Raw genomic sequence first — 27,149 nt, forward strand, 5'->3', positions numbered from 1 at the left:
TTATAGCCGGCGCAGGAGCGATGGGATGCAGCACCTCCGAGGTAACCATGAAGTGGGGATTTTCCCGTAAGACCGCTTCACGAGCGTACCGTGAATATCAGGAATCCGGTAAAACATTAAATCTCCGACATCGGTGCAGTCGAAAAAAGATCCTTCAAGAACCGGACCAATGACGACTGAAAAGAATCGTTCAACGTGACAGAAGTGCAACCCTAACGGAAATTGCTGCAGATTTCAATGCTGGGCCATCAACAAGTGTCAGCGTGCGAAACATTCAAAGAAACATCATCGATATGCGCTTTCGGAGCCGAAGGCCCACTTGTGTACCCTTGATGACTGAAAGACACAAAGCTTTACAAATCGCCTGGGCCTGTCAACACCGACATTGCACTGTTGATGAGTGGAAACATGTTGCCTGGACGGACGAGACTCGTTTCAAATTGTATCGAACGGTTGGATGTGCGCGGGTATGGAGACAACCTTATGAATGCATGGACCCTGCATGTCTCCAGGGAACTGTTCAAGTCGGTGGAGGCTCCGTAATGGTGTGGGGCGTCTGCCGTTGGAATGATATCGGGCTCCTGACACGTCTAGATACGACTCAGACAGGTGACACGTCTGATCACCTGCATCCATTCGTGTTCATTGTGCATTCCGAAGGACTTGGTCCATTCCAGCAGAACAATAAGACACCCGACTTCCAGAATTGTTGAAGAGTGTCTCCAGGAACACTCTTCTGAGTTTAAATACTTCCCCTGGGCACCAAACTCCCCAGACATGAACATTATTGAGTATATCAGAGATGCCTTGCAACGTGCTTTTCAGAAAAGATCTCCACCCCTCGTACTGTTATGGATTTATGGATAGCCCTGGATGAGGCATGGAGTCAGTTCTGTCCAGCAATGCTTCAGACATTAGTCGAGTCCATGCCACGTCGTGTTGCTGCACTTCTGCGTGCTCGGAGGGACCATACACGATATTAGGCAATTGTGACAGTTTCTTTGGCTCTTCTGTGTATAAAGTTACGGATGAGTCTTAATTTGAGACCTTATTAGCAGTGACACAATATCGCCCTTGTTTCTCCCAAATGAAGGCGAATTTGTATTTTTTAATGTATAATACCATACTGTATCAATTTTTTGGGTGTCATTTATTAGCAGCGAATTTTATCGGAAATTAGTCGAGGTTAAGGCACTCAGAATACAAAAATTGACCGCCAGGGCGAGTCGGACTCGCCACTGAGAGGCAGGCGACCATTATTACAATAATAATAAGTAGGCCATTCAGGCTGAATGGCAAAAAATCACACTTCATGCAAGGAATGATTTCACTGCTCATTATGATGAGTTTCTGAATTTATCCATCATCAGGTATGTAGGAGCGACCTAGTCTGCGAGTGTTCATTTCACTTGCATCTTGATACGCCATATTTGCGTGCAGCAATCGCTCCTGGATATCTGACGATGGATAAATTCCGAAACGCGTCATGTGAGCGATAAAGTCATTCTTTGGCTGATATCTGACTTTTAACTTTGCGATCCAGTCAACCTGATGCAGAGCTACTGATTGTTTTAGTTTCAAGTTTGCTGTCAGATAACAAATGACAGAAGAAATATATTTTGCGTTTCATATAGCTACAAGTTAAAAATTGTCGCCGGCCGGGCGCTACGGTTAGTTAGATTTAAGTAGTTCTAAGTTCTAGGGGACTGATGACCTCAGAAGTTAAGTCCCATAGTGCTCAGAGCCATTTGAACCATTTTTAAAAATGTTCAGGTTTTTTCCCTTTACTTGTATTGCGAAACCCTACTTCTTGCCACACTTCATGATTCTATGCCAACGGGAAGTACCCTATAGGTTTTTCTGAGTGAGTTTGTGAGGATCAAGGTAAGTGACATAATTGGTGTGTATTTTGACTGCATTGACGTAGAAGCTTCTACTTTTAGGACCGTCAAATGACAGTAGGTCCTAGTATATGACATAACATATCAATTTGATACGCCTATACGTTCCCGAGAAAATTTATTTTTAACGGTCGGACAGACGGACAACGAAGCGATCCTGTAAGGGGTCCGTTTTTAACGACTGAGGTAAGGAGTCATAACAAAGAAAACAGTTGTATAGCAGTGCTGTCTGAGTCATCCCGAAGGGTAGATTTTTCAATCTTATTGGAAAAAGTTTTCTTTATTTATGAGCAATGACGCCTTTCTTTCGCAAAGTGTGAGAATGTACTGGTCCGTTATAGGGGACCATGATGAGTAGAGTAAAGGCCCAACTGCACTGGGCTGCCACAACAGCTGTGCTGGCAGAGACGCCAGGCACAACGCACAGGACTGACTGGAGCCTCCAGCACCTAGGATCTGCGGAGGTTCTGCCAGCACTGCCAATGGAAGGCACGGTGGCTTATGGCCGGCCCCGCACCAGGAGGCCGCCATATCTCTCACAGACTTCCTGCTGCTCACACGTATGTACAATACTAGAAAATAAAATTGCTACACCAAGAAGAAATGAAGATGATAAACGGGTATTCATTGGACAAATATATTATACTAGAACTGACGTGTGATTACATTTTCACGCAATTTGGGTGCATAGATCCTGAGAAATCAGTACCCAGAACAACCACCTCTGGTCGTAATAACGGCCTTGATACGCCTGGGCATTGTGTCAAACAGAGCTTGGATGGCGAGTAGAGGTACAGCTGCCCATGCAGCTTCAACACGATACCACAGTTCATCAAGAGTAGTGACTGGCGTATTGTGACGAGCCAGTTACTCGGCCAACATTGGCAAGACGTTTTCAGTTGGTGAGCACTGTTCAAAGTGCCGTCAGTGCGAACAAGAGGTGACCGAGACGTGTAACCAATGGCACCCCATACCATGACGCCGGGTGATACGCCAGTATGGCGATGCCGAAAACACGCTTCCAATGTGCGTTCACCGCGATGTAGCCAAACACAGATGCGACCATCATGATGGTGTAAACAAAACCTGGATTCATCCGAAAAAATGACGTTTTGCCATTCGTGCACCCAGGTTCGTCGTTGACTACACCATCGCAGGCGCTCCTGTCTGTGATGTAGCGTTAAGGGTAACCGCAGCCACCATCTCCGAGCTGATAGTCCATGCTGCTGCAAACGTCGTCGAACTGTTCGTGCAGATGGTTGTTGTCTTGCAAACATCCCCATCAGTTGACTCAGGGATCGAGACGTGGCTGCACGATCCATCACAGCCAGGCAGATAAGATGCCTGTCATCTCGACTGCTAGTGATACGAGGCCGTTGGGATCCAGCACGGCGTTCCGTATTATCTTCCTGAACCCACCGATTCCATATTCCGCTAACAGTCATTGGATCTCGACCAACGCGAGCAGTGAAGTCGAGATACGATAAACCGCAATCGCGATAGGCTACAATTCGACCTTTATCAAAGTCGGAAACGTGATGGTACGCATTTATCCGCCTTACACGAGGGATCAAAACAACGTTTCACCAGGCAACGCCGGTCAATTGTTGTTTGTGTATGAGAAATCGATTGGAAACTTTCCTCATGTCAGCACGTTGTAGGTATCGCCAACGGCGCCAACCTTGTGTGAATGCTCTGGAAAGCTAATCATTTGCTTATCACAAGCATCTTCTTCCTGTCAGTTAAATGTCGCGTCTATAGCACGTCATCTTCGTGGTGTAGCAATTTTAATGGCCATTAGTGTATTTTCAGGACACTGGCTGTTTGGAAGACGTGGACATTAAGGATCCTCAGTTTCCTCACAGCTTAATTCGATGCTCATCTCCAATCACAAGAACTTACAACACAGACAAAGAATATTACTGTCTAGCAGATGAAAGTTTCCCTCAAAACCTACTTCCAGACCACAATAGCATAGCTCATCTCCTGCTACAGCAAGTGATGCTAGTGGATCCGAGGCTGAAAAATCATTTTTATATCTTTGTTAAAATTACGATTAAAATTGTAAATATCACCGTAGTAGTTAGCCAGGTAAATTTTCTTCGCCGAGACGGCTTTTCCTTAAAATAGTGTGCTTTTCATTCAGTTCATCTCTGCAGATCTCCGCTAATACGTCGAAGCAACGTTCTGGCATACTCATGTAAACTGAAAAATTTATCACTGTGATTTCTGAAATCATTGTATAGTGTGACAAGTAACCCGCTTACGTCACGATCAGAAATGATTGAATGTACCTAAAAATACTTTTTGTGCGTTCTCTTTTTATTTCGACATCGCACACAAAGCAAAGGTATCGTAGCGGCCGTCACGAAAATAGGCACCTCAGGGTCATCTCACCGTCTTACTGCATTGCCCAGCTGGCGGTAATTTCAGATGTTAGTAAAAATTCCGAAATAAATATTAGACATCTCTATTTTTTGTCTAGATTTTGATGGAGTGCTTTCTGAAAGAACATTCTTGAGAGCTGCTATGAAAAAAACTGACTTACAAGAAATTTTGAAGGAAAATAACTTTTTACTTCAACCTGTTGATACAACAGAACCACTGATGTTTTCGGACTGTAAGGAAGAAAAAGCACTTTCTGAACGCCTATAGATGCATGTGATACATATTTTATAGTGGAAACATAAAAGTATTCCGATATAAAAAATAAAATACCGTAAGAGGTGTGCAACTGTTCAGTATGCCCATCGAAAAATGTCATCGCTGGTGAATTTGCGTTCTGTTGTAGAAACTTCCAGCGAGGATGTTGTTAAGAAAACATCTGAGACTACATTATTGTATGTTGTCACCCATGAACGCACTTTATTTGCGAGACACTCCTTACGCAGCAGCCCGTGAATACTCGTGTGACACCGCATGTTTTTTATTCCGATGGCTCGCCTTCATACGACCAAAAATATTAAATACCTCCAGAAAATTTTTTATTTGCATCTCTTACTGACCCTTTCTTATTGCATTCATTAACAAAATAGCCGATATACTCCATACAATAGTACTCATAAGTACTTTCTGTCTACTACTTCCGTTGAAGAAGAGCAAAATATATTTGTCTGTTGGTTTTGTGAAGCGCAAATTTGATCGAAGTACACTACAAGACTATTATCTTCTGCATGAACACAAAACTTCGTTCTTGCTACTGCAATGTTACCACATTTCATTAAAAAATTTCGTCCACCATTATACTTTGCCGGCCAGTGTGGCAGAGCGGTCCTAGGCGCTTCAGTCTGGAGCCGCGCGACCGCTACGGTCGCAGGTTCAAATCCTGCCTCGGGCATGGATGTGTGTGCTGTCCTTAGGTTAGTTAGATTTAAGTAGTTCTAAGTTCTAGGGGACTGATGACCTCAGATGCTAAGTCCCATAGTGCTCTGAGCCAGTTGAACCATTATACTTTCTGAACCAAATGCAGGTGACCTGAGAACACAAAGAACGGATTTCTCCGAGCGATCATTTACCATGGGTATGCCTTTTGCAAGTCACAAATTACGGTTTTGTTTTATCAGCCAAGCATGTTTCAACATAGTTGTGGCATCCTCAGTGAGTTTTTTATTTGTTTTCTGAAAAACATACATGCGGTGTTGCTGTGTCCACATCAACATAACACTTCTGTGAATACTGTGTATTCCTGGGGTGTTGTGGGCACAGGACACAGTATTCACAAGCGAACAGGAGAAAACATGAGTAAACACTATAAAAATACGAAATATAATCCATGAATAACGAACTACACCAAACTATTCGGCGTACCTAAGGTTCACAAAACTTTTATCAATGTCCACAGGCTCAGCTCAACTACATAAAAAAAACACGTTTGGTGCATGAAAACGAACTCGTCGCAGCTAAGGACTATCAAAATACTACAGTGGTAAGGTCGAAAACAGGCTATGTCTCGATGTTTTTCAGAACATACATTTTATAGCTTGGACAACAAACAAAAAATTCAATGCAGACGATTCTGTAACATCTCTCACGTTTGCAGATGACATTGCGTACTAATTTAGAACTTCGCTTGATTTTGGGTGGCAGCCACAGGACACACACAACGTAAAATAAAAGCTGATGTACGTATATAATGTAAATGTCAACAGAATCTGATGCATCATATTCCTTAACCTAAAACTAATCTGTTTCTATGTATTTCAGGAAAATAAAAAAAAAAATCATCGAGGATGCCGCAACTGTGGTGAAACATATTTGGTTGTGATTCTTCAATTGCTCCAGGCGCATTTCATGACGAAATAAATCTCGGGTGAACGGCCTGGTGTGAGTGTACAAAGGACACAATATTTCGGCAATCGACCTTGTTGCCTTCGTCAGGTGTGGTGATGTGTGATTTATTTCCTCACATATTTGGTTGATAAAACAAAACTGTAATTTGTATACGTGTAAAGAGGCGGGCCCATCCTTAGTTCATCATTATTGCCATACAGACGGTAAGAAAATCACGTTAATGGAAATGCCGTGTGGCTAGGGCCTTCCGTCGGGTAGACCGTTCGCCTGGTGCAAGTCTTTCGAGTTGACGCCACGTCAGCAACTTGCGTGTCGATGAGGATGAAATGATAATGATAAGGACAACACAACACCCAGACCCTGAGCGGAGAAAATCTCCGACCCATCCGGAAATCGAACTCGGGCCGTTAGGTATGACGTCCCCTAGCGCTGACCGCTCAGCTACCATGGGCGGACATCACGTTTATCACGTTACGTTATTGGTTGCAGAAGGCCTGGGAAGCTGCCGCTTCCAGCTCAGTGCAGCTGTCAGACATGAGCTTAACGCCGACTCAACTGCAGCTGAAAAACAAGATTACTATAGCGCGTTTAAAATTAGTTGCGGCTTTTGACAGTTGAGTGCGGAACGAGTGGAGGGAAGTGTAGATGCCAGCGTGAGCTGGGCGCGTCAGCAGGTGACTGCATGAGCAGCAAGCCGCGCAAACTGGCCGATCTGGAATTTTTCTCAAACGATTGTAAAGAAACTATCAGATAAAAACATCTGATGCTCCCACATCTTTTAGGTTAATTCGTCAGCTTCATAATGAACTGCGTAGCATTTCGTTAATGCTCGTAGTTATTGTAATATTTCCATCTTAGGTAAACTACTGCAAGAAATTCTTAAAGTTTGCAGCGAAACGTAAGGGCCGCTATGAATTTGCGTTTCGTGCATGTTAGGGCCTATGTAGTTTCGTATGAAATGTAGAAAACGTATTGAATTATTTTTTAAACTTGAAAGGTTCAGTCTGTAGTCTCGAGAAAATGGAATGTATATAAACCTCTCCGTCATGAAAGCACGCGTCAGCGTAAAAGCCAGAAAGAAATAGTCATAAATCCCACGTACATCATAAACCGTTCGAGGTATCGAAACAAGATTTTGGCAAATGATAGCACACAAAGAGCAGAATAATTTGCCGTATGACTAACATCCGAAACTTTCATATCCGCCGCGATAGTCAAGCAAATACAGATTTATTTTTTCAATGCAATAATGTAATTTTTAAGGACCATAGATAGCTGGTGAAACGAGAATTGCTGTGGGTTTTGTGGCAATATAAGTGAAGAAGTTTCGCGTTTTTTTTCTGAGAATGGATTGTTTTATAAGTTGTTGCTCTGACTTGCCCTCATTACTAGTTTAATATCACACTATTTCATGATTCCATCGCAATTTCAACTGCATTCGAATGTTAGTGAGAGGAATATTTGAATACTGTGTTTTCGCAAAAGAAGCAGATTTTAACGTGGCTTATTACTGACAACTTGTCACAGTCCTTTGTGAATCCATCTCGCCTCAACTACCTTCTTGTTATGGCTGACAACCCGAGACCCGTCCTGTGGTGTAACATTTCCAATGGCTTCTTCTTTCAGCATTTTAGCTTCACTGAGCGTATTCTCAGTCGGATTTAAATTAGATAATACGGACGAAGTTTGATTAAACAATGTCCTTTAGCGTTAACCGTGGGGCTTTTGGCTTGTACAGCACTTCGCATTCCATTAACTTCGCCTTATACGTGCTACGTTGAACTTTGTCCAGTGGAACGTTTCTTTGTACCCAGAGCCAAATATCCGCTCTTATCCACTGCACTGATGTAATCTGTCCAAGCAGAGTGGTATGGCACAATGTCCATAATTACTGTCGAATTCGGAGGAATATTTTGCTGCAGAACATGATTTTCACAGCCAATGAATATGTTCCTGAACGTCCACTTTTGTTGTGAATCTTGCGTTTTCAGACATACTGCAGCTGTTATTAATGCAGCGCCAACACGAAACACTCGTTCACAATACCTGACGACTGAAGAGCACTTCAACACCAGAAAATATCACTTTACAACGAGACGTAATGTACGCATGTGCCTGATGTGCGACACCATGTCGTACTGTTTACTCACGGTGTGGCAACAGGGGCGCTTTGTCAACCGAACTGCTGGCGGCGTGGTAGGGAAAGCTGGCTCACCAGTGGTGTTACCCGGGCAACGGCGTCACGTCCCCGCCGCCAAACGCACTATAAGACATCGAAGGCAGCGCACTACCACCGCCCTTAATACGTCAGAAATATGACAGCTGTGTAAATCATTGGCTACGCGCCTTAGAGATGATCGCATTATGTTCTCGATGCTACCCCGTACCATTACGCCAGATACTGAGCCCGTATTGAGGCAATTTCATGTCGGGACTGGCTTCTGCTGCCCCCCCCCCCCCCCCCCCCCCGTCCCACGGGAGCAATCCGTGTACTACTTCTGCTGCGTCTAGTATATTTTGCTTTGTCAAATGCCTAGTCGTTTTCTGAAGTGTTCGCTCATCGTATAACAGACGGGACGTGGGAAGCGACCCGATATTTACCTAAATCTATGTGGAAAACCGCATGAAGACCACTTCCAGGCTGGCCAGCACACCGGTTTCCGTCTTTATTCCTGCATATGTCTCCTTGTGTCCTGGAAGTGGGCGTACACTTTACACCTCTACAATTTCTACAATACTTCCTGTTTCCTTTCTTAAACACAGAGGCTACAACTGTCTTCTATTTAACGGGAGGATTTTCGTCATTTACACATTTAATAAAAATGATTGCAAGTACTTCCATTCTTCCATTAAGATATCCGACACCACTTTTAGCAGTTCACTGCTAATCTTTCTAGATCGAGGAAATTTACCAGTCTTTAGCCTGTTAAGATTTTTCTTTCTGCTACTTGTGAAGACCTTGCTTAATGCACGGAAAACTCTGTATCTTTATCTACATCTACATCTACATCTACATGACTACTCTGCAATTCACATTTAAGTGCTTGGCAGAGGGTTCATCGAACCACAATCATACTATCTCTCTACTATTCCACTCCCGAACAGCGAGCGGGAAAAACGAACACCTAAACCTTTCTGTTCGAGCTCTGATTTCTCTTATTTTATTTTGATGATCATTCCTACCTATGTAGGTTGGGCTCAACAAAATATTTTCGCATTCGGAAGAGAAAGTTGGTGACTGAAATTTCGTAAAAAGGTCTCGCCGCGACGAAAAACGTCTATGCTGTAATGACTTCCATCCCAACTCGTGTATCATATCTGCCACACTCTCTCCCCTATAACGCGATAATACAAAACGAGCTGCCCTTCTTTGCACCCTCTCGATGTCCTCCGTCAATCCCACCTGGTAAGGATCCCACACCGCGCAGCAATATTCTAACAGAGGACGAACGAGTGTAGTGTAAGCTGTCTCTTTAGTGGACTTGTTGCATCTTCTAAGTGTCCTGCCAATGAAACGCAACCTTTGGCTCGCCTTCCCGACAATATTATCTATGTGGTCCTTCCAACTGAAGTTGTTTGTAATTTTAACACCCAGGTACTTAGTTGAATTGACAGCCTTGAGAATTGTACTATTTATCGAGTAATCGAATTCCAACGGATTTCTTTTGGAACTCATGTGGATCATCTCACACTTTTCGTTATTTAGCGTCAACTGCCACCTGACACACCATACAGCAATCTTTTCTAAATCGCTTTGCAGCTGATACTGGTCTTCGGATGACCTTACTAGACGGTAAATTACAGCATCATCTGCGAACAACCTAAGAGAACTGCTCAGATTGTCACCCAGGTCATTTATATAGATCAGGAACAGTAGAGGTCCCAGGACGCTTCCTTGGGGAACACCTGATATCACTTCAGTTTTACTCGATGATTTGCCGTCTATTACTACGAACTGTGACCTTCCTGACAGGAAATCACGAATCCAGTCGCACAACTGAGACGATACCCCATAGCTCCGCAGCTTGATTAGAAGTCGCTTGTGAGGAACTGTGTCAAAAGCTTTCCGGAAATCTAGAAATACGGAATCAACTTGAGATCCCCTGTCGATAGCGGCCATTACTTCGTGCGAATAAAGAGCTAGCTGCGTTGCACAAGAGCGATGTTTTCTGAAGCCATGCTGATTACGTGTCAATAGATCGTTCCCTTCGAGGTGATTCATAATGTTTGAATACAGTATATGCTCCAAAACCCTACTGCAAACCGACGTCAATGATATAGGTCTGTAGTTAAATGGATTACTCCTACTACCCTTCTTGAACACTGGTGCGACCTGCGCAATTTTCCAATCTGTAGGTACAGATCTATCGGTGAGCGAGCGGTTGTATATGAGTGCTAAGTAGGGAGCTATAGTATCAGCGTAATCTGAAAGGAACCTAATCGGTATACAATCTGGACCTGAAGACTTGCCCGTATCAAGCGATTTGAGTTGCTTCGCAACCCCTAAGGTATCTACTTCTAAGAAACTCATGCTAGCAGATGTTCGTGTTTCAAATTCTGGAATATTCCATTCGTCTTCCCTGGTGAAGGAATTTCGGAAAACTGCGTTCAATAACTCCGCTTTAGCGGCGCAGTCGTCGATAACAGTACCATCGGCACTGCGCAGCGAAGGTATTGACTGCGTCTTGCCGCTTGTGTACTTTACATACGACCAGAATTTCTTCGGATTTTCTACCAAATTTCGAGACAATGTTTCGTTGTGGAACCTATTAAAGGCATCTCGCATTGAAGTACGTGCCAAATTTCGCGCGTCTGTAAATTTTAGCCCATCTTCAGGATTTCGCGTTCTTCTGAACTTCGCATGCTTTTTCCGTTGCCTCTGCAACAGCGTTCGGACCTTTTTTGTGTACCACGGGGGATCCGTTCCATCTCTTACCAATTTATGAGGTATGAATATCTCAATTGCTGTTGCTACTATATCTTTGAATTTGAGCCACATCTCGTCTACATTCGCATAGTCAGTTCGGAAGGAATGGAAATTGTCTTTTAGGAAGGCTTCTAGTGGTACTTTATCCGCTTTTTTAAATAAAATTATTTTGCGTTTGTTTCTGATGGATTTGGAAGAAATGGTATTGAGCCTAGCTACAATGACCTTGTGATCACTAATCCCTGTATCAGTCATGATGCTCTCTATCAGCTCTGGATTGTTTGTGGCCAAGAGGTCAAGTGTGTTTTCGCAACCATTTACAATTCGCGTGGGTTCGTGGACTAACTGCTCTAAATAATTTTCGGAGAATGCATTTAGGACAATCTCGGAAGACGTTTTGTGCCTACCACCGGTTTTGAACAAGTATTTTTGCCAACATACCGAGGGTAGGTTGAAGTCCCCACCAACTATAACCGTATGAGTGGGGTATTTATTTGTTACGAGACTCAAACTTTCTCTGAACTGTTCCGCAACTGTATCATCGGAGTCTGGGGGTCGGTAGAAGGAGCCAATTATTAACTTAATTCGGCTGTTAAGTATAACCTCCACCCACACCAATTCGCACAGAGTATCTACTTCGACTTCACTACAAGATAAACCACTACTGACAGACACCAACACTCCACCACCAATTCTGCCTAATCTATCTTTCCTGAACACCGTCTGAGACTTCGTAAAAATTTCTGCAGAACTTATTTCAGGCTTTAGCCAGCTTTCTGTACCTATAACGATATCAGCTTCTGTGCTTTCTATTAGCGCTTGAAGCTCAGGGACTTTTCCAGCGCAACTACAACAATTTACAACTATAATTCCGACTGTTCCTTGATCCAAGCACGTCCTGTAATTGCCAAGCACCCTTTGACATTGCAGCCCATCCCGCACTTTCCCGAGGCCTTCTAACCTAAAAAACCGCCCAGTCCACGCCACACAGCCTCCGCTACCCGTGTAGCCGCCAGCTGAGTGTAGTGAACTCCTGACCTATTCAGCGGAACCCGAAACCCCACCACCCTATGGCGCAAGTCAAGGAATCTGCAGCCAATACGGTCGCAAAACCGTCTGAGCCTCTGATTCAGACCCTCCACCCGGCTCTGCACCAAAGGTCCGCAGTCGGTTCTGTCAACGATGCTGCAGATGGTGAGCTCTGCCTTCATCTCGTAAGCAAGACCGGCAGCCTTCACCAAATCAGATAGCCGCTGGAATCCAGAGAGAATTTCCTCAGATCCAAAGCGACACACGTCATTAGTGCCGACATGTGCCACCACCTGCAGCTGGCTGCACCCTGTGCTCTTCATGGCATCCGGAAGGACCCTTTCGACATCAGGAATGACTCCTCCCGGAATGCACACGGAGTGCACACTGGATTTCTTCCCCTCCTTAGCCGCCATATCCCTAAGAGGCCCCATTACGCGCCTAACATTGGAGCTCCCAACTACCAGTAAGCCCAACCTCTGCGACTGCCCGGACCTTGAAGGCTGAGAATGATCCTCTGAAACAGGGCAGGCAGCTGCATCTGGCTCAGCCAGAGACAGTGCCTGAAACCGGTTTGTCAGACGCACCGGGGAGGCTTTCTGGTCAGCTTCCGGGGACGCCTTTCGCTGCCTGCCACGCCTTGGAACGACCTCCCAATCAACCACAGGCGAGGGCTCAGCCCCACTGCGGGCAGCAACCGGGGCAACCACAGCGGCAGACCGATCTGGGGACAGACGGGATGAGGTTGACATCCCCGTGATACCCGAGTCCGGCTCCCCACAGTGGTGCCCATTGGCAACAGCCTCAAGCTGCGCGACCGAAGTCAGCGCCGATTGCAGCTGTGAGCGAAGGGATGCCAAGTCAGCCCTCATCCGAACACAGCAATCGCAGTCCCTGTCCATTCTAATCGATGTTTAACAACAGTTACTGAAACACGAGTCGGTGCCTAGATAACGCAAGCGGAACACGCAAAGAATGTATCAACTAACCTGTACAAATGCCTAACGACTGCGCTACAATCTGCTGAATTTACGATTACAGTAACTAAAACTCGAAATTGCACCTCCTATACGAAACTCACACGCAATTTGAATAAGAATCTACGAAGTAAACACTAAAGCGCGATGCTACAACTGTCAAATACTATAATACGCCCGAAATACACGAATTAAACAATGCAAGTACCCAAAAACACGCAAAGAAATTAAACTATGTAACAAATAAGTAAGCTAGGGTTATACGACTTGCTGCTGCAGCTGCTTATCCAACGGCGGCAGGGAGCACACTCTAGCGGTGGATATCAAATGGCTGACAATGAAATTTTCGTTAACGTTAAATCATATGTGCAGGATCTCAACACAATCCGTATTAGGAGAACTGAAGTTTTTCCATTGATCTAAAATGTATTCTACGTGTGATACGACAGACGCCCTCGGCGGTTGTCCGATTCTCATTAAACTGCCGCAACAACGTCTTATGTGATGTTATCTGTGCCCATCGTAAACCACCAGCTTAGTTCTGGCTGTACTGCTGCAAGTGAAGGATATAATGACGATGCGCCGAAGAAGTTCACTGCAGACGGTTGAGCAACCAACTCATCGACCTAAGTATATGAATTTAGGTATTCCCATGTATGCCATTGTGGCAACACAGATGTTGAAAAATGAACTCCTTTTACTCCCCCTTCATTTTGATTTGCCTCCTTAGTCAATTTCTCAACATATCCCGGTACATGTATTCTGAGACAATTCTCTCGGCGAGGAAAAACGTACCAAAATCATCGTTTAGAAATATAAATATGTTCACTTTCGGGGTGTTTCGTTAGACTTAAGCACAGCAAAGCGTTTTTTTATACTCGTATCTGGATATTGTACTTTCGACGTTTGCAAATAAATGTAATGTCGATTCATGAACAATATTGGTTTAACCCGGCAAAGAATCGTAAAATTCTATTCTATCGTCAGCTACCGGTAGAGATATCGGAAGAGCCATGATTGTATGTGCTAGATTAATGAAACAATGTGTCTCGGGACGGTACTGAAAATTTGAGTGACGAAAAACCTCGTCAGATTGCTGTTTGTATCATCAGGAGAGAAAGCTGATTTGTCTAGCATCGCGTGTTGCGGTAACGCCACTGAGGGGAGGCGTCCCTTTTTTATTAATATTTCTGCACTGACGTGCTGTATTGTCCGATCCTAATCTGGTGACAGAGTATGATTCCCAGAGGAAATCGCGATATCCATGTACATCGCTATATATATATATATATATATATATATATATAAAACTTGAAACTTTTGGCAGAACAAGCGATATTCCACAATGGCACGAGGTTGTTGATAGAATTCTATGAGAAAGATCTGTCTCACCGGTACAAGTCACAGCATTGATGGATATCATTTTTCAGATAAAGTCTCTTGCAGCCGATATGTAGGCTACTACCCCAGGAGAATGTCGAAGGCAAAACAAGAAGTAGTCGCCCAATACTCTCGCGTACAATGGACAATCACGTTAGAGGATAGGAGCGACCCATCGGTTCGATGCAGACCAGAGTGCTACCGTCTTCAGAAGCGTTTTGTTTCCTTATTTATTTACTCCTATTTATTTATAAAGCTACCTTGGGCCATGGAAGCCAAAGCTTATTCGTCAAGAATGCTTGGTATGTAGCTTGCAGAATGCTGATTATAAAATTCATGAACGTAAAACAAAAAAAGTGGTACTGTATACGAATAAATAATACGTTATAGAGAAAAGTTATCGATTACTGCGAGAAACACCAGTACAGAGTAGAATGAGTGTGCCATACAGAAGCCATTGAACTTGGATTTGAATACTTGGGGCTTATCATTCGATTTATTTAGTTCTGTGGAAGCCTAATGAAAACGAATCCTGCTGATTAAAGCACACGTTTCTGTGTAATGCTTAAGGAAGAGTTGTCCGTGTGCGTATCGTTTATCCGTCTAGCGAATGAACGGCGCAGATTCTTCTGAATGAGTGCGTATTCTCAACATCAAATTCTATGAAGTACGTAAAAATATTGTACGATTAAATGCTTTTAGAGTAACAAAGGAGAGCAAAGGAACTTCTTTGTTCCACTAAACGAATTTGATCGTACGATATATTTCCGTACGATAAAAATCGATGCGTGTGCGCTAGGCTTAAATGCCGGTTTGGCGAATGACAACTGAGCGCGGCCTGGAATCCAGCATTAGCCGCAATACGCCAGGAACGCAACAAGAACCTTCCAGCTCACGAGGCGCGATCAGAATGCTCTGACGGAGACACGAACGGCGCACCCGCTTTCCCCTCCGCTCCGCCCCGCCCCGCCCCGCCCGCCGGCTCCCCTGGACCCAGCCTCCCGCAGCCAGGCGGTGGGGGGCACACCGCAGGTATAAAGGGATCGGCATCCGCAAAGTCTCGGCACTTCGCCAGAAGATGATGAGTATGCCACTCGTCGAAACGCCACCCGGCTGGAAGCCCGAGAACTCTTCGCCAGCTGTATACGCCGGAAAAGCATACATTCACAAGTGATACCTAGTTAAACTTCTCGGTTTACTTACGTCAATTCAAATAGTCGTTGCTTTTGGTACGTTTTCTTCAGTTACCTATCTATCGAATAGTGAAAGACTATCACCGGTAGACACCTGACGGGGATAACTGATCAAGTGATAATTGATCAGTTATCGACCGGAGTTGAAAATTATTAAATTACTAAAATCGCTATTAAAAATAGGATTGGTGGTAGAAGGGTGAAAATTTAGGGTTGTGTGTATTTTTTAATGCCACATCATAAAAAATAAAAATAAAAAGTTCTGTCCAAAAAATAAGAAAACAAATTTTGTGGTGGTCCACACTTATCACTTATGGGTGTGAAAATAGATTTCTACCGATTCTCAGACCTACCGAATATACATGTACAATTTCATCAGAATCGATCGAGCCGTTTCGGAGGAGTATGGCAACTAACACTGTGACGCGAGAATTTTATATGTAAGGATATGCAGATCCAAATAGTCAGTACAGTAAATTCTTTAACGCTGCACAGAAATTGCAGATAGTATTCACTTCTTCTTCTCCTCTTCTGTTAATATGGCGAGGGAGACCTGCTATTTCTACAGCCTTGGGGTCTTTCTTTAGCTGGCTCATGGCAGGGAGGTTAACTCAGAAGGACTGGATTGTCGTAAAGTTGTTTGGTGCTGAAAGCTATCTGCGAGTAGTGTAGAACAGGGACATGACAGTCTCCTTTGTCCCCACAGTAGGAACGTAGTAGAGGCTGAGCTGCATCTCGTAAGGAACTGCGTTTTCTGAGACGCTAAAAGAAATCATTTTGGATAGATAAGATCTGAGGGCCAGGTGAAGATACACAGCTTCAGACCATGAACCACCCACTGGAAGCTGCTGTCTTGTCAGCAATGTTTGTTCAGATTCTAATAAGGAGTTCTGTGACTGATTCACACTAATTATTTCAGTGGGACGGGAAATGTTCCATATGTGCATATATGCAAGGCTTTTGGTTGGCCACTGTTGGAAATCTGTTGTGTAGCGGGAGAGATTTTAAGACTTCTTTCCCGTACCATATTTCATTGGTTAACCATGACAAAATCCATGAAAGTAGGAAACTATTTAACGTGCTTGTAAAATTATTATTGGTCAGAACTCGCAAAGGTCTGTTGCAACTGGCCAGCAAGAGTCCGAATATGGCAGAACCAGTCAAGTTTTGGAGAGTAAAGCTGAAGCACTTGTTTCAGATACGTTATGGAGAACATTCTTCACTCTGGTCAGCCGTACAAGAGACATGTCTCCGACTTCGAGCAGAGCACAAGGTCGAACAGGATTCAGAATTTCCAGCTACAACTGCAACCACCTTCCACATTCACTCCGTGTGGTAAGCATGTACCATCGATGCAACCACTGAGGTGAGGGGGCTGCAAAGCTAGTCAATTTGGTTCAGGATTTCTATATGCAGATTTAATATTCGTAGCCAGTTAAATGCACCCATAATGCGTTTTGGCGATTGTATTGGTGCTCGTTCTTGCTTCTCTGAGGATCTTTCTGTAAAGCACTAACCATTTTCACAGTCATTGTTTTATCTGCAATATGGTTTCGTATTATGTTTCATGCGTCCACCCACTTGCGCCAATGCCATAGTTCGTATTTGCAATCTCTTTTCACTTAATAAATATTGATATTCTTGTTTCGGTGGATAAATAATTTTGTTTGATGTCTGCTAGTCTCCTTTGGTAGTTAGATGAATGCCTTCATTAATATCTCCGTGCCAGGTGTGGTACGTGTATTTTTATGCTTAATTGGTACGTTCTTTGTAATTTTTATTTACTAAAACGTTATCCAGTGTGCTAAATTGTTTCTCTTAAACTTGCATGATCTTATGGGGGCTCTTCCTTCCCCTGTTGGTCCTGCGAATCGGGTCTCAAGAATCTTAGTGGTCTGCCAAATTGCTCAACCGACACCTCACACAAGCAGTGTAAGATGGCCAATTGAGTAGAAATTGTAATGTCAGGTTTTAAACCAATATCCACCACACTTTTATTTATGGTAAGGACCGTAAGGATAACATGTGCAGGAGATGATAGCACTCTAAAGACGAACAGAACTCCGATCACTGCTCCCTCTGGTTTCTCTTTCTTTACTTCTTTGCCACAAAGTTATTAACATAAGCGCTCATTCTGTAGACAGACTACAAAAAGTCCTTATTGTGTTAGATTAAATTCCTCGCTAGAAGTAATCATGAAAACGAAAAGAAGCGGAAGCAGTAAGCTGTATACATACATACAAGAAGCTCCAGTCTGACTCCAGTATTCAACAAATAAAAAAATAAACACCGACGTATTCCTTTGCTTGCTAGAAATAGTACCGTCTCGCAAGACGAAAGCTTTTTCTTCTTAACTGGCTGATACTGTCAGGTGCAATGATAGCTTGAGTGGCTGCATGCTACTGTGTGTTTTCATTCATGCTCGTGCTTGGGGCCTCCGCCCTCAACTGAGAGCTCGTGCTCAAGAATGTGCAGGCGGCGGCGCAGCTGAGCCAGAGAGCATTCACGAATTGAAAGAAAAGGATGCAACTGCCTATTTAAAGTAGCACGGCGAGAGGAAAACTACATTATTCAATATCACAGAGTAAGTGGTATAGAGAGAAAGAGATCGACCATGGTTTTCTGTAAGAATCATTGTGTCAAACGGTTCAGGGAAGTCACTTGAAAAGTAAAATACTCGTCAGTGACCAGACGCGAATTGCTGTCACAACACGAAGTATGTAGCAGTTATGGCACACCTTGTCACTTCACTGCGTCGTTCGTCGAGTCTTCAATTGCTGTGTCTTCAATTACTGTCTATTCAAATATCTTTCAGTATAGCTGCATATAAAGAGGAGAAAAGGGTCTATCAGGCTACGATCACAGTTTCATACGAGTTCACCATGGAATAAATCTTAACTATAGTATGCTAATACAGAATTATAAATGTGAACACAAACTAATATAGGCGGTAACTGTCGAGACAGGAGGATATCGAAAAATAAATAATCCAAGAAAGAAGCTCTGTATACATGGGAGGGAAAATTTGTAAGCTACGCAATGCTGATGATGACGTGCGAAAACGTCGGACTACATATCAGAAATATCTGAAATCTTTCACTTAGGCTTTATGGTTACCTTTAAGTTTGCCTATGCTGTTGTGTGATTTTGGAATTTAAGACATTTTGCTAACTCGGATTTCCGCCTCGGGTTTAATAACTAGGGCTACTGCAGAGTGCTTATTGTAACGTTGATTTTGGTCTCAACGTCACAATTGTAATCCAGAAGGCACAGTAATTCACGTTTCTTGAACTGTCGTGTGTCTCAAAGAACTCTGAGGTTCCACTGCGACTTCCAGGACATGAATCTCGGTTATGAAATGAGTGTGTTCTGTTATGGCTAGTATGGTAATCAGGACGCTGCTCAAGAATTGTGTTTGACAGTTTCTGCACCATATTCTTGCTGAATATAAGAAATAATTATTCTTGGGTCTAACCACACTGCCAAGTTGTATGACAAAGAAGCCTGTTTTTTCTTCTGGGACCATTCCTACACGACCTTCTTAACGTAAAATGCCGAAACAAATCACGTATTGGAGGATTAATATAGGCTCTTAGTTAATTTGGTCGAATTTCATTGGCTTGTTATTATCTTGCCGACAAAGTAAGAGAACAGAGATATTTCCTGCTGATGATGACGTGCGAAAATGTCGCACTACATAACAAAAATATCTGAAATCTTGCGCTTGGGCTTTATGGTTACCTTTAAGTTTGTCTATGCTGATGAAAAATACATGTAAATTGCAAAAGGATTCAAGTGGCAGTATACAGTAATGCAAACAAGAAGTAGTACGGTGATTCTTTTTGTTTTCGCACATCTTGCGGTGAGATGGTGAATTTTCTAGGCAGCATTTACACATTCCTTGAAAAGCCTTATCAGGTCATTATAATACTGTTAACACAGTTGAAATATTTTAGAAGAAGCATGTAGAAATTTATTTCAATGCTGTCGCCATGTGTCGATCAGCTTAAGACCGCAACATTTTATGATAAAGCTGGTAGCTCGTGTTAACAAAAATATATGACGACATTCCTTGTCATCTTTTCCACGAAACCTAATTAGCTGAATTCTCGTAATTTCAGAAAGATTAAATACACTCGTTACATTTATTATTTCCACTGTAGCTGTATTGACGACTGACTTTTAATCGACAAGAACAACACAGAATACTGAGATGTTGGTCAGAACTTGCATTTCTCGCATTTTTTTCTGTGATTGTGTCTCTAACAGATTTTGTATGTGCGAAAAACTTCAACCGACCCATTTCGATACCGAAGATTGCATTCTAAAGAAGCAACAGTACTGACACCTACAAGAAAATTTACTCAACAAACTCGGTACAAAGTAGGCCGTTCTGTGCCCGTATTGTAGTATAACCGCCACAGCCTGCAGGCGCTAACAACCAAGACATATATTTCGGAGAGCGCAACTGAGGGGTATGTCACAGCGCAAACAGGCGGAACATATATCAGGATCTCCAACTAACACTGAAATTCGTCTGACATACACTTTTCTAGCAATAACATTCACCATTCATCTGAAATAAAAACTTACATAACAGATGTGAGAGACAGGCAGTTAAAACACTACTGCCGGTCTGGGACTCCGTTCGCAAATGCTGCCGAGTCCCAGAGCCGGGTATCTACTCACGACAAAAGGACCTGACCGCTGCCTCGCTGCCGCCTCGTTCTAAGGCGCGAAACAAAGGAAAAGCGAACAGCGGAACGTATCGACAGGCAGGTCAAAGCCAGCGGTTGGGCCCTTTCAACACCAAGTACCTAGCACAGTTTCACCGGAAGGGTCTCTGTGGAAAACTGTAACAATAATACTAAGTTCTAACATCGAAACATACTATGACTGTCACCCTAGACTATAGACAATTAACATGGAAAATGCATCTGGTCGTTGCGCCCTGGAAGCCGAGTGTAACTGCCACATGCGATGTCGCTGCAGCGACGATGGAGTATTCAGAATAAGAGTAGTTGTATCGCATGTCATCATCGTATGTCGCTGACGTCATGATAACTTTCTGTGTACAAGCAAATCTAACTTAATTTACACATGGATGTATACCTATATGGATCAGCTACGGTGTCACTCCAGGTTGTTACGCTTACGCCTATCGCTTTTACCTGCTTTTAAATTTTCTACGACCTTGTTTGATAGTGTTTTCGCAAAGATTCTACGCCACCGCATACGTCCGACAGCGTCATGACTCAAATTGTTATATTTGTAGGTATATGTGTGTGTGTGTGTGTGTGTGTGTGTGTGTGTGTGTGTGTGTGTGTGTATGAGAGAGGGAGACAGAGAGAGAGAGAGAGAGAGAGAGAGAGAGAGAGAGAGAGAGAGAGAGAGAGAGAGAGAGAGAGACAGAGAGAGAGAGAGATTGAGAGAGAGAGAGAGACCAGCCTAGCAAATTCATAAATTGCGGTATTCGAACTAACCATCCCATTGATAGTAGCTTTATTTGTCATACCAGGACTTATTTCGCAACTGCTGGTTGGGGAAACACCTGGGCAAACACGATTATTACAACATTTGATTGCGTTTATCCTATAGTAGAGATGTGATTCTTTGTTGAAAATACATGTATGTACAATGAATGAATTCTTTTCAACTATCGACGCGCGACGTAATTCTTAGTTCCGCCTGCGAAGCTGAAATCTGGAGCCACCACATTCTATTTCTCCTTAGGCCGATACTTGATAAATCATTAGCTAGGCAAAGGGAGAAGCCTGAAATAATCAACATAACCGCTAAATAGCGCCTGAAATCTGGCAGTGCATATTGTAGTGTTTTTATCTACGGAGAAGCTATCGATCCTAGCGATCTTCTGTACTGAAACTGGCTCACAATCGGTCCTTGGAGAATAGGATAGAACCAATGAAACACACTGACGGAAAAGAATCTCAACACCATTTGTGTGACGTAAACGAAAATCGGTAGGCGTGTTTGTTCGTTTGAAAGATGATGTATATCCAGATTTCGCGGTAGTTACCTGTGGAATGATGTGAAAATTACCGATCTATCAGTTTAATAAGCCACGGATGCAAAACACTAACACGAATTCTTTACAGACGAATGGAAAACTGGTAGAAGCCGACCTCGGAGAAGATAAGTTTGGATTCCGTAAAAACGTTGGAAAACGTGAGACAATACTGACCCTACTATTTATCTTAGAAAATAGATTAAGGAAAGGCAAATCTACGTTCCTAGCATTTGTAGACTTAGAGAAAGTTTTTGACAGTGTTGACTGGAATACTCTCTTACAAATTCTGAAGGTGGCAGGGGTATAATACAGGGAGCGAAGGCTATTTACAATTTGTACAGAAACCAAATGGCAGTTGTAAGAGGCAGGGGACATGAAAGGGAAGCAGTGGTTGGGAAGGGAGTGAGACAGGGTTGTTGTCTCTCCCCGATGTTATTTAATCTGTATATTGAGCAAGCAGTGAAGGAAACAAAAAGAAAAATTCGGAGTAGGTATTAAAATCCATGGAGAAGAAATAAAATCTTTGAGGTTCGCCGATGACATAGTAATTCTGTCAGAGACAGCAAAGGACTTGGAAGAGCAGTTGAACGTAATGGATAGTGTCTTGAAAGGAGGATATAAGATGAACATCAACAAAAGCAAAACGAGGATAATGGAATGTAGTCAAGGAGTTTTACTATTTGGGGAGCAAAATAACTGATTATGGTCGAAGTAGAGAGGATATAAAATGTAGACTGGCAATGGCAAGGAAAGCGTTTATGAAGAAGATAAATTTGTTAACATCGAGTATAGATCTAAGAGTCAGGAAGACGTTTATGAAAGTATTTGTATTGAGTGTAGCCATGTATGGAAGTGGAACGTGGACGATAAATATTTCAGACAAGAATTGAATAGAAGCTTTCGAAATGTGGTGCTACAGGAAAATGCTGAAGATTAGATGGGTAGATCACATGACTAATGAGGAGGTATTGGGAAAAGAAATTTGTGGCGCAACTTGACTAGAAGAAAGGTTCGGTTGTACGGCTTATTCTGAGGCAAGGAATCATCAATTCAGTATTGGAGGGCAGCGTGGAGGGTAAAAATCGTTGAGGGAGACCTTGATCAAGATAGAGTAGCATGGAGAGCTGCATCAAACCAGTCTCTGGACTGAAGACCACCACAACAACAACAACAACAATCTGTGGAATTGGACATTGTGAGTTGATGTTAGTCAAGAATGTCTTAAGGTGACAAAGGCGCCATTGTCAACACCTAACTGAGTTTGAACGAGGCTAGATAAAAGTACTACGAGAAGCTGGATATTCCTTCTGCGATATTACAGAAAGACTTAGCAGAAATGTAGCCACTGTACATGACTGCTGGCAGTGGTGGTCACTGGAATGTATTGTCACAACGAGACCGGGTTCTAGACGGAAAATTGGCACTACTGAGAGGGAAGACCATCGTGTTCAACGTATGGCCCTGGCACATCGTGTTGCATCTGCAGCAGCAATCTGAGCAGCAGGTAACAACACAGTGACACAGCGAACTGTTACAAATCGGTTACTTCAAGGACAGCTCCCAGCTAAACGCCCTTCAGCGTGCATTCCACCGACCCCAAACCGTCGCCATCTGCGACTTCAGTGGTGTCAAGCAAGCGCTCATTGGAGGAGAGGGTGTAGGTCTGCTATGTTTTCTGATGAAAGATAGTTCTGCCTTGGTGTCAGTGTTGGAGGCCAGTTGAGGACCTGCAACCAACCTGTCTGTTTACTAGCCACACAGGACCTACACCTGGAGCTATGGTCTGAGGTGAGATTTCGTATGACAGTTGGAGCACTCTTATGGAAATCCCATGCACCCTAACTGCAAATTTGTACGTCAATCAGATGATTCGACCTAATACGATGCAATTCAGCCGGCCGCGGAGGCCGTGTGGTTCTAGGCGCTCCAGTCCGGAACCGCGCAGCTGCTACGGTCGCAGGTTCGAATCCTGCCTTGGGCATGGATGTGTGTGATGTCCTTAGGTTTAAGTAGTTCTAAGTCTAGGAGACTGATGACCTGAGATGTTGAGTCCCATAGTACTCAGAGCCATTTGAACCATTTGATGCAATTCATGAACAGTACGCAAGTATTTTTTTTCCCAACATGACAACGCTCGCCGATATACAGCTGTTGTAACCCAACATGCTCTACAGAATGTCGACACGTTACCTTGGTCTGTTCACTCACCAGATGTTTCTCCAATCGAACATGTATGGGACGGACGAAAACTCCTGCATCATCCACAAATAGCATTAACAGTCCCGATATTGACTGACCAAATGCAACAAACATGGAAATCCAATCCACAAACTGACATCCGGCACCTGTACAACACAATGCATACACATCTGCATGCTTGCGTTCAACAGTCCAGCGGTTCACCGGTTATTAATGTACCAGTATTTCACATTTGCAGTGGCTTATCTCGTGTTTAAGTTAACCTTTGGCCTTGCAATGTTAATCACTTAAATATGTTACCTAGACAAATGTATGCTTGGAATTTCATTACTCTACATTAACTATTTTTTAGTGTTGCGATTTTTTCCGTCAGTGTACTATGAAATCGAGACTATTAATATTACAAGTTAACCTTTGGCCTTGCAATGTTAATCACTTAAATACACTCCTGGAAATGGAAAAAAGAACACATTGATACCGGTGTGTCAGACCCACCATACTTGCTCCGGACACTGCGAGAGGGCTGTACAAGCAATGATCACACGCACGGCACAGCGGACACACCAGGAACCGCGGTGTTGGCCGTCGAATGGCGCTAGCTGCGCAGCATTTGTGCACCGCCGCCGTCAGTGTCAGCCAGTTTGCCGTGGCATACGGAGCTCCATCGCATCTTTAACACTGGTAGCATGCCGCGACAGCGTGGACGTGAACCGTATGTGCAGTTGACGGACTTTGAGCGAGGGCGTATAGTGGGCATGCGGGAGGCCGGGTGGACGTACCGCCGAATTGCTCAACGCGTGGGGCGTGAGGTCTCCACAGTACATCGATGTTGTCGCCAGTGGTCGGCGGAAGGTGCACGTGCCCGTCGACCTGGGACCGGACCGCAGCGACGCACGGATGCACGCCAAGACCGTAGGATCCTACACAGTGCCGTAGGGGACCGCACCGCCACTTCCCAGCAAATTAGGGACACTGTTGCTCCTGGGGTATCGGCGAGGACCATTCGCAACCGTCTCCATGAAGCTGGGCTACGGTCCCGCACACCGTTAGGCCGTCTTCCTCTCACGCCCCAACATCGTGCAGCCCCCCTCCAGTGGTGTCGCGACAGGCGTGAATGGAGGGACGAATGGAGACGTGTCGTCTTCAGCGATGAGAGTCGCTTCTGCCTTGGTGCCAATGATGGTCGTATGCGTGTTTGGCGCCGTGCAGGTGAGCGCCACAATCAGGACTGCATACGACTGAGGCACACAGGGCCAACACCCGGCATCATGGTGTGAGGAGCGATCTCCTACACTGGCCGTACACCTCTGGTGATCGTTGAGGGGACACTGAATAGTGTACGGTACATCCAAACCGTCATCGAACCCATCGTTCTACCATTCCTAGACCTGCAAGGGAACTTGCTGTTCCAACAGGACAATGCACGTTCGCATGTATCCCGTGCCACCCAACGTGCTCTAGAAGGTGTAAATCAACTACCCTGGCCAGCAAGATCTCCGGATCTGTCCCCCATTGAGCATGTTTGGGACTGGATGAAGCGTCGTCTCACGCGGTCTGCACGTCCAGCACGAACGCTGGTCCAACTGAGGCGCCAGGTGGAAATGGCATGGCAAGCCGTTCCACAGGACTACATCCAGCATCTCTACGATCGTCTCCATGGGAGAATAGCAGCCTGCATTGCTGCGAAAGGTGGATATACACTGTACTAGTGCCGACATTGTGCATGCTCTGTTGCCTGTGTCTATGTGCCTGTGGTTCTGTCAGTGTGATCATGTGATGTATCTGACACCAGGAATGTGTCAATAAAGTTTCCCCTTCCTGGGACAATGAATTCACTGTGTTCTTATTTCAGTTTCCAGGAGTGTATGTTAACTAGACAAATGTATGCTTGGAATTTCATTATTCTACATTAACTATTGTTTAGTGTTGCGATTTTTTCTGTCAGTGTACTATGAAATATAGACTCTTAATATTACAAGTTACGTCTAAGTTAGGGACGAGAGATTCGTGACAAATCATGATCTTTAGTTAGAAGTAAAGGTAAAAACGTCTCAATGGCCGATTGTACTCCTTTTACAATTATCGTTGTGTCACGCTGCATTTTTTGCATCATATAACTGCTTCACTGGCAGTTAGAAGAGGTAACTTGAAGGTAATATTGTAGGAGGGGAAGAGGAAGTAGATGAAGATGAGGTGGAAGATATGATAGTTCGAGAAGAAATTGATAGAGCACTGAGCCGGCCGCTGTGGTTTAGCGGTTCTAGGCGCGCAGTCCGGAACCGCGCGACTGCTACGGTCGCAGGTTCGAATCCTGCCTCGGGCATGGATGTGTGTGATGTCCTTAGGTTAGTTAGGTTTAAGTAGTTCTAAGTTCTAGGGGACTGATGACCACAGATGTTAAGTCCCATAGTGCTCAGAGCCATTTGAACCATTTTTTTGACAGAGCACTGAAAGACCCAAATGGAAACAAGGACCATGGACTTAAACAAGGTTCAGTCAGAATTATTGAGATCCTTCGGAGAGACAGCCATGACAAAACTATTCCACCTGGTGTGCAGGGTACATTAGATAGACGAAGTACCCTCAGACTTCAAGAAGAATGTGGTTATGGTAATTCCAAAGATGGAAGATTCTGACAGGTGTGAATATTACTGGACTATCAGTTTAATAAGTCATACCTACGAAATACTAACACAGATTACTAATAGAAGAATGGAAAAATTGGTAGAAACCGACCTCAGGGAAATTCAGTTTGGGTCCATGACAAACGTTGGAAATGCGAGGTGATGCTGACTCTGCAACTCACATCGGAAGACAAGTTAAGGAAAGACAAACCTACGTTATAGCCTTTGTAAATTTAGAGACAGCTTTTGAGAAGGTTGATTGGCATACAGACAGAACCTGTGACGAAGTCCTAGCCGCTTGCAGAGTGGCAGCCCTTTCGACAGCCTCCGATTCCAGACAGCCTGTCAAGCACGAGAGCAGCAGTGCAGTGGACAAGGAGCAACAGTGTAGTTTATCTGCAGGCGCCTGGAACTCTAGTCATGGGTTCTGTCTGTATATGTACACTTTTAAGATGCTCATCAAAGGGGGTTGGTGGCACTGAAGGTTTTTCCAAACTGGTAAGTCTTAGAAGGATCCTTTGCCGTTCTATTCTTGCATGTGTCAATGTGGCTTGTCCCTGTCTTCACGACACAGGAGGACATGAAACAGGAGGGATCAAAA

General features: G+C 44.0%; 1 protein-coding gene across 3 annotated transcripts in view; it reads right to left on the reverse strand.

Annotated features, from left to right (window-relative positions):
- LOC126271925 (potassium/sodium hyperpolarization-activated cyclic nucleotide-gated channel 2) overlaps positions 1-27,149 on the reverse strand; it is a 2,360,296-nt gene that overhangs the window by 149,143 nt on the left and 2,184,004 nt on the right. The window lies entirely within an intron of this gene.

The sequence above is a fragment of the Schistocerca gregaria genome, chromosome 5, assembly GCF_023897955.1.
Source record: "Schistocerca gregaria isolate iqSchGreg1 chromosome 5, iqSchGreg1.2, whole genome shotgun sequence".
Classification (NCBI taxonomy): domain Eukaryota; kingdom Metazoa; phylum Arthropoda; class Insecta; order Orthoptera; family Acrididae; genus Schistocerca; species Schistocerca gregaria.